Genomic DNA, 14,120 nt, shown 5'->3' with positions numbered 1-14,120 from the left:
TGCTCATCAGTTAAGTGTTATCAGTGATTGCTGGCCCTAAAATGATTGCTCTCACTGCGACGTTCGCGGCGATATGTAACATGTGTAGCGCAATTGTAATTTTTGCGCGCTCGGGCACCGGACGCGTATTTACGTTTATAGGCGCGTAAACGTGGGGGAGTTAAACCCCCACATTTGGGGGTTTTTTTTCCCCTTTTTTTATATGTGACTTTTATTTTATTAGTAAGCAATGACCCATCCCTGGCCCTTTTCTCTGGCAGCTGAATGTAAACAAAGGGACTGGGGATGCTGGCTGATGTCAGTGGCAAAAATGGCCACATAGGCACATTTGATGTCAGCCAGCATCCCCAGTCCCACTGTTTACATTCAACTGAATGGGGCAAGGGATGTGTAATTGGTTGTTAGGACCAATTACGCTAGGAATAGAGTATTCCTTTAAATCTAAATGAAAATCTCACACTTTTTTTCATCATGGTCCACAGTATGTTATGATTTTAAACTCCTTTTTACTTGTAAAAGCCTTAAAATAGCCTTTCCTCTTCGCGGAAATGCACTTCCTGCTCTTTAACTCTTTGCTGGCAAAGATGAGTCATGGCAACACTCTTCATAACAAGTCATTTTGCACACTTATAGTTGTGAAGAAGAGAAGGAGTGTAGAGAAGGAGTGTGCACTGGGCAGTGTGGTCAAAGTCTGGTGCATATTGGACTGTACAATCATATTTAGACACATTGTGTAATTGTGCTAACAGGAAAGTGAAGTTAACACTATGAAAATTAGTGGTTAGCATATTGTCTGACTAAATATGTATTTCTGTGACTTTAAGAGGGCTTTGAAGTGAACCTGTGATTTGCCATTTTCCATTCAGTTACCAGATGGGAGAAAGTGCTGCCCTTTCTATGTTACAGTACATACGGGAGCGGGGAGATAGTTAGATTTGTGCAACACATGGAGTGAGTCACATGTGACTCTTTACCAGGAAGCAACATATATTTTCTTCACTCCCAGTGGCTGAATAGAGTGGCAGGGGAATAAATAAAAATGAAAATAAATCCTGCTCTAAATAGAACATATTTTGTCTTGAATGGGTAAAGAGTTAGTTCACTTTACTCTCAATTAAAGTAATAGGTTCGTCTAAGAGAATTTCAAGAATTAAAAAAAAAAGTGTTCTGATCTTTTGCCTTTTGGCTATTGGTAAAAGGAACAATCCTTTCCTTTCGAGACATGCGATTAGGTGAAATGTTCATATAGGAAAATCAATATAAGTCTCTCTGTCTGCCCAAACAAACCTGTAGGCATTTTCATCAATGTAAACTAGGTGCTGGGTGATATGCAGGCTTAGTTTGTAGCCAGCGTGCCCCAGTACTTTGAGAAACTGGGTCACTTGATTATGCAAACAGCAATCGGAGAACTCATAGTTGCTTTGCGGTCCATACATTTTCTTCCCCTGGCTTCTTTATGTGCTTCCAAGCATGATTGTTAGCTTCTCTCTTTATATTTGCAGATTGTTGTGGAAATTTTACTAGGATGTGTGTTTAGTATATTGTAATATTGTCATCATGTCTCTCATTGTCTGGATTTCTGGGCCATGCTCGATTGGCGTGTGACCCGGATTTAAATAGGCACTGGGGTTAAACTATTGGAGTAGATATCTTATGCATGGCGGAGCAGTGTTTTCTTAGCGAGTGTGTGGACGCCAAGCTAGGGCCCCTGCGCAAAACATGGATTTATTGGTTTGGCGTGTATACAACTTGCTTTGAGGACATAGTATTATATTATTGGGCATTGCTCACTGAGCGGTGCTGGATAAGGTTCGCTCCAGTGGTAATGGGAGATTGTGTTTGTGGGTCTGGAAAGATGGCGGCTAGGAAAAGCATGCAGCTGTGCACACGGGTCTATGGGCTATGCACACCGCTTCTACTATGATACAGACATACACTCCCTTTTCTTTTGTGTACATGTGCTTTGTTAATGGCTGGCTATGATATGTTTATGTATTGACGAAGTGATGTTGGTTGTTGACATCACTTCCTGGTTTCCTGTTTGTGACATCACTTCCTGTTTGTGACAACACTTACTGTCTGACATCACTTCCTGTTGGACATATATAAAATAAAGGGAGCCAAGAGACAAAGGTCTCTAAGAACGGAACCTACACGATGAAAGCAACACCCGTGTCCTGACTCTACAGAGGTACGGCCAGTCCTTGCACAAAAGAGCGTAATACAACTGTGCTTTTAAGCACGGTAGATACTCTTTGTGTTTGGCATACTTTGGCGCAGTTTAGCGCAGCACGGATTTGTGTGTTTAACCAAGCGAATTTCCATAACAAGGTAGTCCAATCACAAAAATCATCATGCAGCCTGCCTGTGACATCCTCAAGAAAGAGATCCCTCAAGCTGGCCTGTCATAGGAGAAAGGGTAAGGGCATGGAGGTGAAGGGAAGGAATGCTGGGATTTTGTTATGGTGCCTGCATTTTTGCCCATATATTGCTGCAGTTGACTGTTTATTGACCACATATTGTCATGTTTTCCCATTTGTTGCCAAGTTATATTAATGATTGATTGTTTGTTTGTTGCTCAAATAATCGTACATTTCCAGGATTTCGGAGGCAGGACTTTGTGTAACTGTGTGAATTTAATAAAAATAAGTTTCCAGCAACACATGGAGTGCAGCCGTATGTTTTATTGTTTTGATGGCAGCTCCAGGTTTTCCCATGCTTGAGTGCTGTGGAGGAGTGATGTAACCTTTTGAGTGTTTTGAATAGAAGAACACATTGCTATAGTAATATTATCCCCTGGAGGCTGGGTCATGGTATTTGTGCTGCTATTAAACCCTTAAATTCTCTACAGCCCACTAAGTGCTCCACAACCATTGCCTCCATTCTACCATGCCATAATGCACATGCAATGATTAGCCCCTCCTCTTGTCCCACTTCAAATCTCAGGCTCACAGAGTTTGAAAGGTTCCCAATATGCTAATTGACTAGTAGGAATGTATGGCCTTAACAGTGTATACTGTATATCTCTGTAGCATGTATCTGGATGCTTTCCTAAACGCACAGAATATTACTAAATATTAACATTTAAAAACACCAGAGAGCATTAATCCGGGGAATATCCCATTAGTGTATGGGATCAGGAAGGAACATGCTTTAGAGCGTTTTTTTGCCTTCCTCCGGATCAACTGCAAGTAACTGTGAACATAGCCTTCTCTTTAAGACATTCTTTTTTTTTTTTTCACACTATAGGTCGAACTTGATGGACTTGTGTATTTGTATTCAACCTCACTATGTAACTATGTAGCATTCAAAATAATGTAACAAATGTTGTTGCTATCTAGAACAAATCTTAATGCATTCAGAAAGTATTAGGCTATGTCAACACTCTAGTCTTATGGGCACACGATGATCACCCCCAGGGAAGCAGATCTTATAATCACCTGCAATTATTTTGTTTTTAGGAATTAAAAGACCTGAAGGAAGTGTGCCAAGGCTGTATATGTAGAAGGTACATTTATGTGCAATCAATCCTGAATAACAATTCTTTAAAATATTAATTACTTGAGTTTCAGTCTGCCCTAGATAATACGACTTGCCTACTTTCTGACAGCCATACACATTTAAATAGATAGCATGCAAACTCCCAGACTGCCTATGCTTTTACTGCTCTATTTTTCATTATCGTATTGTCTGTCAAACCTTTATTTTGACGTCTCTCTTTACCACCTAATTTCACTGCTATATATCATGCAAGTCCTGTTTCCATGCTCATTTTCCGTTTTAATTCCATTTATATCCTTCACACTTGTATCAGATCCTTTTATTCTGTAGAATCTCACCTCTGTGAATGTGCTTCCATGCTAAAGATTCATTCCACCTTGTAGCCTACAGTTTGTGTCTCCCTCCAAGCTCATATTCTTCTCTCACTTTGCCTTTCATTCTGTCTTAGCCTCTCCTCTATCTCCTTGCCATCCCAATCCACCTGAAGACACATTGCAGCCTCTTTACATCAAACAGAAGTGAAAAAAAATTACATCTCAGTTCCTATTAAACATAAAGATAGACAGATGGGGAGGGAGGTGAGGAGGGATGAGAGAGACAGAGAGGGACACTCAGCATTGATTTGAGAGAAATCTGGAGTAATTTCCCACAGGTCGAGAAGCCCTATAAATCTTTAACAGGCTGTATGAGTGTGTAGAGAAGGAAGAACATCTGTGGGAGGAAACACAGCAAGAGGAATAAGCCAAAGCTGTAACAATAACGAACACCCAAGAGTGTGCATTAACCCGCTCAAATCTGACAGTTATTGGCAGAAGATTTCAACATGCTCTTTGTCAAGACGATGAGTATGATATGTTGAAAATGTCAGCCCTGTGAACTTGGGGGTTTGCTTAAAGTGGGATTGTTTGTTTGGGAGCAGATGTCTTACAGTTTAGTTTTGTGAGCGCAACAGACCGTGTGGTGTCATGATATTCTCTTTCTGGGTATACTGTTGGAAGTTGGAATCCCAGGACACAGCCAACCTTTACATAACACAAGCAGAACAATAATCTACGGAAATAATCACAACAATGGCAGCAGAGTTTATGTATATGTTCTACAAATACCTGAGTTATACCTTTCTTGCAATGAAATTGAATATCTGTGATAGTGTAGATCATCGTCAAAATACCAATGAAGGAGGCAAAATAAATGCAACCTGTGCTTCCCGTAAATAATGAGATACATTAAAGCATATTTATTTTGACAGTCGTGCTTTAGGGTATTTTAAACATAAGAAAGCAGCTCTGGCGGCAAAACTTACCTCCACCCCAGTGCTATCCCCTTTAGTAATTCCTTTCTGCAACTACATGTTCTTAATCTTTCAGGTTAAATGACTCCCAGTGTCATTAAACCTGGAAAACAAAGAACAACCTGTGAGGGCAGGGTGTCATGCTTCTTCCCCTGGGGTTGTCCCCTTAGTTACCTGCACTTACAGTGTAATGCTACAGAGAGCAGTACTGACATCACCACATCAGCTCCACTCTCTGAAGTATCAATAACCATCCAGTGTTGGAAAGAATCTAAAGAGGAAGAAGAGTACATGTGTGATTAGGCCTGAAGACATTCAGAAAAAGTAAGATCTTGGATTAAGGAATAAAATACAGCCAGGGAGTTGGGATTGACAGGAGGGGGGACATAGAAGTAAGCTTTACCTATTGGATCACTATTGTGATTCCCTTCCTCTTTGTAGACAGAAGTAATGTTGTGTCAGTTTAAAGGGATTGTGCAGTGGTTTGTATATGTATATTTCTTTTTTGTTATGGTCGGGATTAAAATGTGAAATATTGCATATTAATATTATGAAGTATTCTATACAAGCAGCGGGTGTGCCTCTATTCTCCTTTTTTTAACTTCTGAAGCAGTTAACACCCTTAATTGTGGTGAAATAAATCACAAAGTAACTCATCTCTTATTAGATAGCTGTGTAGAAGGTTTCAGTCAGATGAAGGGAGCTGTAAAGCAAACCTTGTCTTTGGTTCTTTGGGAATCCTTTGTCATTGATTTAATGTTTGTTTGTATATTTTTGGCAAAATACACATGCAAAGACTTTTGCCAAAAAAGTTTGCCTCACACTGCTAGCAATTTAGTTTTTTTGTATATACTCTGTACAGCAGCATGTCAAGAATACAGTTGTGTACGCACAACGGTTGCATTGTCAGTAACCTCTAATAGCCACAGAGGTGTGGTTCAGGACCTGGAGAAAGTGGTGTTACCTGTCACTACTGAAGAAGGATACAGTAGGAGGTAAGTGTGCCATAATCGGCAAGTATACTGTTATGGCGACAGCCCACCCAGAGAATTTAGTTTTACATTAATTTAAGTTATATTAATGACAATGATTGGTTTACTGATCATTCACCAATATTTCCTGTATTACACCCGTTGAATCTTACTGGATTTGGTCTTTTTTTTCTGCTGTTAGGCGGAAATCTGAATTTAAATTTAAAACTGAAGTCTCAGTAACAGGTTTCATATTTTTACAACATTAACTGAATTTTATAAACATCATTCATTTGATCTATAGTACATTCTTGATTCCTATAGAAAGGCTGCAACGCTTGATCCCAACTGCCGGAGTTATCGTGAACGTCTCACACTGAAGCTGTGTATGCACCATGAAGCTGTTTTGTGCACTTTATTCTGAAAGATTTCATGTATTGAAGTGAATTTATGTCCTTTATAATTGGATCACATTTATTTTTTGACACATTCTAATTAGAAAACAATTGTTTCACAGTTTAACACATGGTTTAGAGAAATATAGCGCAGCACATTTTTCAATATATTTCAGTTCATTCCTTCATTTGTTGGATTAGTACCTGCTGCTTAGTTTTGATTTTTTTTGGCACAAAGTTATTCACATTTTACACATGGAGGCTTGGTTATGTTTTGGGGCTGCTTATTGCATGTGATGCCTTCAATCTGTTCAGACACAATGACATGTCAAGATTATCAAGGAATTCTGGAGCAAAACATTTTGCTCAGGGTCAGTAAGCTGTGTCACAGCCCCAAGTTATGGGTCCTCCCAACAGGATAGTGACCTGAAACACACAGCTGAAAGCACCCGAGAATGGCTATAACAAAACATTGGACTATTCTGAAGTGGCCTGTTTTTGATCCCTGATCCGATTGCTGTCAAATATCTAAAAAAAGAGATGAAATATGCCATTTGGAGAATGCACCTGAGACAAAACCAAACCTGAGACAGCTGGAGATGTTTGCTCAGGAAGATTTAGCCAGCTACCTGTTGGCAGGTGCACAAGTTTTTTTGCAAGCTACAGAAATTGCTTGTTTGCAGTGATTGCTTGAAAAGGTTGTGCAGCCAAATAGGTTAAGGGTCCCATCTTATTTGTCTATGCCATTTTTATTTGTTTTATTTGTTTATATTTTGTTGACTCAAAAGTCAAAAGCTAAGTCTGTTTTTATTAAATATGGAATAAACCGCAGTGGGTGCCAGTTACTTTGGTCATCTTAAAGTAATTTTTAGAAAAAAATGTGGGTGGTTCTTTTGTGAAACGGTACCAACAAATGTTTCCATGTCTATACAAATTGTGATGTTGCCTATAAGTGGGAAATTGTGCAAAGACTATTGCATTAATATTGTCAATCATATATGCATATTCTTTATTATTAAACATGACAGAGCACATTGGAGTGGTAGGAGTTGTGCCAGAATTGAACCATATTAATTCTACCCACTCTATTGTATGACAAAAGAATTGTAGTGACAGAACAGTACAGTACAGCATAATTCAAATTGTATAAATATTAATAGAAGTAGCAAAGGATGCTTTGATAATTGAGTATAAGCTATAAATCAATAATCTTCAAGTGAATATTCCTCCTAATCAAGCAATCTGTCTTTCTTTTTTTCAAAGGCAAGAGATGATCTAGTTTTAATGTTATAACTTATTTATTGGTGTAGTTGCAACAAATAATGTCATTTTAGGTTCACAATTGTATAAGGTGTCACTGTTATTCTACATTATTGAAAAATCCACTATGGCCATGTGGCACCATCATTTGGCTTTGTAAGGATGACATCATCAGAGAAGCCTTGGAATTTTGAAGATCTCACTAGTGGACCCCCAGAAAAAAAAAAAACAGCATGTGACTCATCATGGTAAAATTCCCAGTATTTAAAATTGCCTTAATTATTTAATAAATGTCAACGGCTTATTTTAAACTAATACATTCATTGAGCCAAAGTAATTTAATAAAAATGTAGTATCATCTAACAGACCATAGAAATTATGCTAAAGCTGATGGGTTCACACATGTGTCAGAATTCACCTTTTTCTTGTTTATGGCTGTATGTGGTCCGTGAGCTTACGTGTTTAAAGAGCTACATTTGTGTATACATACATTTATCCGCTCAGAGATTCTGTCTCTAATTGTGTTTGTTTCTTTCCAGAGGCACCCACACGCTAGTTGAAATGCGCATTGCTAATGACTTCTTGTCACTTTAATGTTGAAGAGGGGGGGGGGAGGAGGGGCTGAAGAGAGATCGTTCATTAAATATTAAAGAAAAGCATATAGGAGTTTGTCTTATCCTTAGCGAATGCACACGGACAGAAAATATGACTCTCTTATGCACATACCAATCAGCGTAATAAATGCTCAGCTTTCTGTTCACTCTATAATGCTACATCATTTCAGTATATTATCTAATCTTTTCTGAGTAGGCCATTTTTACAGCTACTAATTCTTAAAGGGAATGTATAGGGATTCTACATATCATGTAAATATTCTGCTTAGGGCTAAAATTACATTTTTTTAAACCTTAAATAATTTAAGATTTATAAACAAACAAATATAGATGATACATGTGGACATACATGTGCATACTTGTTGGGCATACAACTTGTTTGCGCACATTTAACTTATGCTAGATGCACTAAATCCTGTCTGAAAACTGCTTTTGAATAGTTTTATTCAATATAATTAATTGCTTGCATTAAAAAAGTAACATTGTCTAGTACTGTTTATGTGATAAAAGAGGAGCACTGCTGGAAGACATATAACAAATAGGGCAGTTTGGGTAATATTTTGAGGCAAGGTTGGTGATGTGGCTTGAAGTAGATGTATGAATGCCTTTGAATGATGTTAGTTTTTTAAATTTTATTTGTTGGACAATCAGAAACCAGTGGACGGAATGTCAAAGAGGAGACGTAGAATTGAGCTGCTTGTAAGGTGGATAAGTCTAACAGCAGCATTCATGATAGACTGAAGGGAGGATAGTCTGTGTAGAGGTAGGCAAGTGAGGAGGCAAACATCGAGAGATAACAAGAGAGGGAATTACCAGCTTGGTGGTGGTTAAGAAGGGGGTGTCATTTGGAAATTTTATGGAATTGAAGGCAACAAGATTTGGACAGTGGATGATTGTAGAGCTGAAAGCAATGGTCATAGTTCAACAATAAACCTAGCACCCTAGCATGAGGAGAGGAAAGGATAGATGTGCTTTGGATTTTGAAGTTGAATTTTTGATTTTCCATCATTTTCTGTAACACTTGTCACCAGAACAAATAGATGGCATTAATCTTTCCAGTAAAAATAAAGGTAAAAAACAAAAAGAGAACTAATGTAGCCACCACCAATAAGGACCGGTAAGCTTCGACATATTACATTTTTGTTCTTGGGTTTAGATATGTTTTAATAGCACAGGAAACATTCCTCCTGCAAACTTCCAGGAGTTAATACCAACTAAAACGTATTTCCCTCCTTGATAAATCAATCAATACTATGACATATGCTAACACTTGAAACAACTCTTTTAGCATATAGTACTGATATCATAGATTAATGCATCAATGTCTGCTACTGATGTTGTTACACCACTTGGTTTAGTAAAGCTACAAAGAAAAATGAACTTTACCCATATCTTTAAAATAACAACAAACACAACGTTAAAAATGTTTAGTAATGACAATTTACAAACATATACTTCTAGTTAATTTCAGGCTTTGTATTCTTTGCTACCTTGTTTCTCTTTTCTGACTGTGGCCATTTATGCTAAGGGCAGATTACTAGATCTCCCTTTACTTCCTGGAACTTTGGCACATGTGACTAGAACATGTGACCATGCATATCATCTCAGGGGAGGAAAATACCTTTCCCTGAGATCTCATAAAATTACAGATGAGATTTCCCAGCAATGCTCTGCTGATGCAACCTTCCCAAGATGCAATGCTTTGGCACATTACATCATTTGTGCAAGAAGTGGACCAGGAAGTAGATGAACTCTATTTGTAAGTAAATGAAAAAATATGTTTGTTTAACTAATGAATGTAAGATGATTTCATATCAGCATGCAGAACTGTGCTGATATGCTGATGTGATTTTTAGTGAAAGAGGGTAAAGGTGCACTTTAACTTTCCAGAGCAATAGACTGAGATTGTTAATATGGTACAGTACCCAGTACTCTAGCTAACTATTTTTAAAAGACTTGGTACATTTGCCTAATCATAATTTGTGAAGGTATTTTAATGTAATGACCAGGCTTTACTATCTTCAAATATTTTATTATTTTTATCAACACATTATAAGACACATACACCATATAACCAAACATTGCAGTACCAATCCTATAAAACATAACATTGCTCATTTTGTTTTACTGGGTTTTTGTTCTCTCCCTAGCTATTACCCAAATCTAACCTTCCCACCTAAACAAGAGGGAAGAGAACATTACCCTTGTAGTTATTTAGCGAGAGGGCTCTACCCCGAAGCATGTCCTCCGTGCTGTCCCCCTTTCAAGTATGCAGATTTAATCGATAAGTGATCCCTGCTATGCTGCTATTGGTATGAAAATCCTTCATATAAATATTACAAACTGCTGGTACCTTGACTAACATAACTTACTTACATAAATAAAGAACATAAGACCAAACAAAAAAAAAGAAGAGAAGAAAAGCAAGTCAAAGCCATCAGGAAGGGAGGAAGGAGGGGCAAACCCACAGAATATAATTAGTTGGGGGGACCCGTTTACAAGTAATTAGTTAGTTTAGGTCAGGCAGAACTAGGGCCTGCCCTCCTTATGTCACTCTCAAAATGTTGTACCGCCTACATAAGTCATCCAAGGACCCTATGTTAACTCGAATTGCCCAGCTTTATCTGATAGGATACTCGCCAATTTTTCGTGGATCATGATCCACAACAGCTTAGCCCTTACTTGACGTAGTGACACTTTAGGTGCCTTCCAGGCTTTGGCAATCGTGATTTTAGCTGCCAAGAACATGAACATAATTAAGCGAGTACAGTGTCTAGATACCCTTGGAAGCCTATCATTAAGAAGAGCATAACTGGGATCTCTAGGAACCCGCACTCCCGTTACCCGGAAGATTAGATTGAACACCCCTGCCCAGTATGCACGGATCCCAGGGGAAAACCACCATACATGGTGTATGGTTCCCCCCAGTTCGCATCCCTGAAAACACAGGGGGGATGCCCCTGGGTACATATGGGCTAATCTAGAGGGCACCAGGTACCACCTGGAAATTTTTTTTAAATTGGCTTCTAACAGTGAAACGTTCAGCAGGCCCTGAGTTGTCACTCTTGAGCGACGCCTCCATACCTCCTCTGGCACCTCCCTGTTCAAATCCCTTTCCCTTGCCCGCATATATGGCTGCTTAGGGGGGAAATCTAGCATTATAGAGTACAGCAGGGAAATGGCCCCTCTCTGATTAATAGCATGAAGACCCCAGTGTTTATACGGGCTAAGGTCCCTACCTGAGTCACTCCGCGCCAGTATATCTCACAAAAAATGAGTAATTTGATAGTAGCGGAACAACTCAGACGATGGCATGCCCAGATGTTCCCTGCAGTATTCCAGAGTCAAAGGTCTCCCCCTCTTAAAATATTGACCAATTCTATATAAGCCCTTATCTATCCACCATTGGAAGGATAGAGTACCAGGGACAAACGCCGGATTTTGAAATAAAGGGGCAAGGGGAGTGTGATGTGAACTCATGTTTCCCTGATTTTTAACACGATCCCACAGAACCAGAGAGTTAGAGAGGGTAGGGGCCATAATAGGCGGGCGTATGACCAGGCTTTAAAACCATATTCTTTATCTGACTGGGAAAACATTTTGAACTTATACAGCCGCTATAATGCAATGCATTATATGGTATCACTTGTTCCATTACATAGGCTGGAATGTAAAAGTGAGAGAATGTTCCTTATCTTTTCATAAACAAGTGCCAAGTGATGATGATGCCTCTAATAAAATAGCAGGACAGATGCTATCTGTCACTTAGCTATTTTGTACTGCCCCATATTATTTTAAGCTTTATGTGTGAAACTATCTCTATAGCAAAATTTAAAAAAACATAATTTAAATCAGAATATGATATTAATAGATGAGCTCTGATTAGATTATTATTATGAAAATGACAAAACAGCCTTTTCAGAGCTTGAGTCTGCTTAGTAGCTGCTGCATGTAACATGGACAGTTGATGGAAGACACATGGTACATCTAGTCTCCATCAGGGCCACTACTATATTGCACAGTGTTGGGTTTCATGATGCTTTTGTCATGTAGTCGCTTGCTGCTGTGGTGCCTGAATGGAGTCATCTTCATTTAAGGTTGGTCACACAATAAATAAGAGATTGGGGGACTTTTTTTTTCCTGTAAAGGGCATAAAGGGCAGATATATCTACCTGCTGTGTCTTTTATTCCTCATTATTATTAGTATCATGGCCAACCCGATTTCACATTTTCCAGCCCATTCATAACATGCAGGCATTTGGTACCAGAGAAAACACTGTGATTGGAGGAAGCTAGCCAAGTGACTTTGGCAGGTTATATGAATGGGCTCCATTGCTGGATTATTGTTTCTTTTTTAAACTCCCATTAATTTTTGTTTTGCATGCATGGAGTCAATAGTCCCTTAAAGTGAGACTAAAAACAGGAGGTCAATCTTAAAAATGCATTCAAGTACCTTAACTATTAACAAAAATGTATCTTATTTGTTATGATCCTTAAATCATCCCTGAATTGGTGCTGACACTGTCCTTCCTTCTGGAGGGTGGCTACATTTGTTCCCCATGGTTCCTGTGTGTGTTGTAAAGTAGCCACCACTCCAAGCTTGCTCTCGTGATGGATTACAATTTCAATACAATAGTTAATAGTTATGTTACTTGAATGCATTTTTAAGATTTAACTCTTGAGTTTAGTGTAATTTCAATGTATAACCAAAGTCAAAACTTTTCCTAGTTTTACATTACGTAGAGAATGGTTAGAATCCCTGTAAGGTTCTTCTGCCATCTACTTATCATGGAAGACAGTAAGATTGACTTCCTGTTCCACTGATAAACAAAACGTGAGAGGAAATCCTTCCAAAGTAAAACAGTTCCCAGTGAAAGAAATGCCTCAAATCGAAATTTTATTCTTGCCTCCTGTTCCAGGGAGAGCTGTAAAATGTTCAATTTCCAATCACTTTCTTTCCCAGTGGCAATGGTTATCAAGACATACAGAGACAGGTAATCTAACCATCAGGACACAGACAGCATTGAAAGCTTCACAGAGGTTTTAACCCTAACCGTCCACTCCGCTCTTCAAAAGACCTCCTGCTTTCCAGCTCCCTCATCAACTCCTCCCATGCTCGCCTCCAGGACTTCAATAGAGTCTCTCCCATCCTATGGAACTCTCTACCCCAACCTGTCCGTCTCTCTCCCACTCTGACTGCCTTTAGGCGATCCCTTAAGACTCATCTCTTCAGGGAAGCCTATCCCACCTCAACCTAACCACTAAACTATCACTTTCTCAAACAAATCATCCCCACACAGCTACCTCCTTATGTATCACTGGCCCCTCCCTTTTAGATTGTAAGCCATCACGGGCAGGGCCCTCCTTACCATATTGTCTTGAATTGTATTGTGATTGTAATGTCTTCCTTATATTGTAAAGTGTTGCGCAAACTTTTGGCGCTATATAAATCCTGTATAATAATAAAAATAATAATATTTCAATGCATGTATGATGTAATAGTTCATCCTCATTATCCATTGAAATCTTTGTCTATGGTCAGCATTAGAAACAACAATGATCTTTATCTAATTTAACTGTGTTGGATGACAGATAGATCTGTATATATCTAATAATTCTTGTGGTTAGCAGGAAGCCTTTGGAAGTGATGCTGGATGCAAAGCATCCATTTAGGACAGGATAACAATTGCTCATTAAGCGATTACCAGTCTATTTTTAAAGGAAAAATTGCCAGCAAACAATTTTCTTTAAACATCAAGTGTTCTATAATAGTAAACCAAAAAATAAAAATGATGACGTGCATTTGTTGTTGTTGTTGTTGTATTTGTCACATTACATTGATATTTCAAGTTGAAGGTTGTAAATTGGTATTAAAGGCATAACACTTGTGACCTTTGTATTGACTTGTGCGGTTCTTAGATAAAGTAGCTATCAAGGTTACAGTGCATTAGAAGGTTCATAAAAGCCTTCTGGGGAACGTAACATAGGTTCAAAGACAAGGTGTTGTCAGCTAAATTTAAACATTCACCCTATTACTCAGAACGCGAGAATGAAGATTCAACCTTCAGCAGAATATTCAACAAAGAAG

The 14,120-nt window shown here is 38.6% G+C and overlaps 1 protein-coding gene across 1 annotated transcript in view; it reads right to left on the bottom strand.

Moving 5' to 3' along the window:
* LOC108785342 (carbonic anhydrase-related protein 10-like) overlaps window positions 1-14,120 on the bottom strand; it is a 341,295-nt gene that overhangs the window by 181,413 nt on the left and 145,762 nt on the right. The window lies entirely within an intron of this gene.

This window comes from Nanorana parkeri, unplaced genomic scaffold (genome assembly GCF_000935625.1).
Source record: "Nanorana parkeri isolate BGI_ZX_2015 unplaced genomic scaffold, ASM93562v1 scaffold156, whole genome shotgun sequence".
Lineage (NCBI taxonomy): Eukaryota > Metazoa > Chordata > Amphibia > Anura > Dicroglossidae > Nanorana > Nanorana parkeri.
Note: the sequence above shows the minus strand (reverse complement) of the source record. Positions and strands in the feature narration are given on the sequence as shown.